The sequence below is a fragment of the Petaurus breviceps genome, unplaced genomic scaffold, assembly GCF_028583685.1.
Source record: "Petaurus breviceps papuanus isolate PSGF00001 unplaced genomic scaffold, PetGlider_PUasm1.0 84, whole genome shotgun sequence".
In the NCBI taxonomy this organism is placed as follows: Eukaryota; Metazoa; Chordata; class Mammalia; order Diprotodontia; family Petauridae; genus Petaurus; species Petaurus breviceps.
Window position 1 is genome coordinate 11,709,846 of NW_027186645.1, and position 2,868 is coordinate 11,712,713.

At 34.2% G+C, this 2,868-nt stretch overlaps 1 protein-coding gene across 9 annotated transcripts in view; it reads left to right on the forward strand.

The window, feature by feature from the left end:
- FOXP2 (forkhead box P2) overlaps positions 1-2,632 on the forward strand; it is a 700,229-nt gene extending 697,597 nt beyond the window's left edge. For all 9 annotated transcript variants that reach the window (XM_069107053.1, XM_069107052.1, XM_069107058.1 and 6 more), the window contains one exon: positions 1-2,632. This exon is cut by the window's left edge and continues 1,375 nt beyond it. The gene's annotated coding sequence lies outside the window, so the exon portion shown is untranslated.
- Positions 2,633-2,868: the final 236 nt, after the last annotated feature.

Genomic DNA, 2,868 nt, shown 5'->3' on the forward strand with positions numbered 1-2,868 from the left:
TTCCCCTCCCAACCTTCCCCTAACCCCATTCAGTCAGTTATTTTCTGTGGTGAATACATGTTGTTAGAAGATGTCTTGTATGGTCTTAATCTTTGTTGTGTACTATTTTTTATAGTCTTAAGTTATAATGAAAAAAAAAGTAGGAACCAAACATAAAAGGTCTAGTAAAGCCAAAAATTAATTTCATATTGATTTTAAAGTGATCTAGCTGAGTTTTTACACTGAAAGCAAAGATTATAGCAATTGTAGTCCATGGTATTTATTTTCAGTCAAACCAAAGTTACATATAATTCTGCCTCTGCTTATACGGGATATTAACACTAACAATACACTCCCTTCAGAAGACTTGCACAGGCCAAATTGTTGGAATGCTGGTTTTCTTGACAACTCCAAACCCAAAAAAAAATATGATAATGCGTTATGGTGTAGTTGAAAATAGCATAGTCAGATGTTTGCTTAAAACCTAGAAACTTTACGTGTTGCTTTTCATGTGCTGTGCCAAGTCTTGATAATACTTTTTCCCCCAACCAAGGGACCTCATAACCTGATTATGGTTATTGCTTTACAAACAGTTTTTGACAGAAGGTGGCTGCTAGAGCTTAACATATGTACCAGTTCCATGTGATGGGGCTGGTTCTTGCAAACTAAGCTCATCATTTATTCTTTGCTGGAGTCAGCAAATAGACTTAAAAAGATACACAGTCATCTATCACGCCAAATAAAAGGACATAACGGCTTTCAAAAGGGTTTTCCCACTTACCCAAAAGGCTTTCTGAAAGCTTCTACCTCTGCAAAAAAAAAAGAAAAAAAAAAGAAAAAAAAAGAAAAAGAAAAAAAGAAATTAGAACAATTATGGCAGATTGCATGAAATGTGAGAACGTCACAGTAACTGCTACTTTTCATTATGTTTGTCTTTGGGTCATGATCAACAAAAGGGTTACAGTTTCAAAAGAGAGATTGGGATTGTAAAAAGATGGTTTTCAGGCATCTAGAAGTCTAATGTAAGGATTATCTGAAAAAGAAAATGGGTCTTTCCAGTACATTTTCACAAGATAATAATGGACTGGATGGAGGTAAAAGTGGGAACTGTCTCATCAAAAAGGTGGCCTAAGACTACAATGCTAAAGTATGCATACCTCAGTTACAAAACTTTTGAAAGGAAGTCTCAGCCACAGAATGCATATACCTGTAGAGTTTTGCATGGGTTTTATATAAATACAATTTAAAAAAAAATAGCTGCTTGCACATTATACCAGAAAAACCTCCAAAACTGCAATTGCTTTGAAAATAGATTTTAGGTTTTTTGGAGTTTTCTGAGATGCTTGGTCTGTATTTTGATAATTGTGCATATTATGTAAAAAATGTTGGTGGACCCATAAATGACCAGACTTTTTCTAAGAAAAATGTTGCTTTAATGCATTTCATGAATTTTTAATCTTATATCATTGCTTGCTAGTAATAGCAAATCTGCTTTTCTGCATCTGCTTTGCGTAGCTATTGTAAGGCTTTGAACTAATGTATGTATTTATTGCTTGAACTTCTGTGCATACCTTATAAAGCATAATGTCTGACAATTTAAATGGCTCATGTATTCTTGCTTCTATCATAAGCTGATGATGGGGACTATGATCTTTTGTATACAGCAAATTTTAACTGTAGCACAAACATCTGTTTATGTATTGGTGAAATATACCTGTTTTATTTATCTTTTTGAGGTAAACTAATTTTTGATACTTTTCATTACTGTGTACTATGTTCATACCTTGAATTCTCTGACGTTAGAAGTCATGGTTGAGAATTGTAACAGCTGTTATATCCGTTCTGTATTCATGGCTTTCACTGCTGAATAAAATAAAGGACCAAACCTAGGATTTGAAAGAAAACTGTCTACCTCTAACACCAGGGAGTTATCAGATTTTATTTTACATAGTTTTAGTCTACAAAGACACAATTGCTTAAACCTAGTGGGCTTAAGGCTTATATTCTGTGTGGTTGGATTCATGGCGCAGTTGTACTGTTTGAAAATCAATTAAAATTTCATGTGAATGTTACAAGTATTTGGTAGAATTACCACTAACTGAGTTTTCTGTAGATAACTCAGATATGGAGACACACTATCATCAGCATTCTGTGTCTACAGCTGCTTAACTTCATAAGAATGCATTTCTCTGTGATTAGGGACTCAAGAACAGTCAGAATAGAGCTACAGAACTACACTTTAAAATAAACCATCCTGGACTTTAATGTCCCTTGGCAGATTCAGTCACAAAATCCAACAGTCTGTTTTCTAAAGTTCCTCCAGTCGGGCATTCACATTTTGGAGAATTTCCTTTAGGCTTTAGACCATATATACCAATATTAACATTCATTTGGACATTCTAGGTTTAGAAATACCACAAAGCTATTATTAGGAGCAAAATGGTTTGCCCTTGTTATGTCACTAGTTCAAGTCAGTGTGAAAGGTCTTTGTCCATACAATTTGGCAAAACTGAGCAAAAAGGATGTACATTTTACTATAGAATTAATGTATGAACAGTGTGTTACTGCTGTTGGTTGTAAAAAATGTATATGAAACATTTCATTCATTTGCTTACATTTCTGAAGTATAAATAAAAAGTCTAATTCTTTTTGACCCATTTATAACCCCTAGGATTTTATTCTTTCAAAGAAGAACATTCTTCTACACCAAAAGCCCAAATCATAAATTGGTGTATAAAAGGCACACAATTTGAGTTCTTTTCCTTGGGATTTGGGGGTTCATAAAGTACACTCAACTCTAACCTGTGCTGCTTTTCAAAAATATTTCATTAGGCGCTACTCCACAGCCCCAAATTTGCCCTCCCCATGTAATGTCCCTGTGTTTTCATT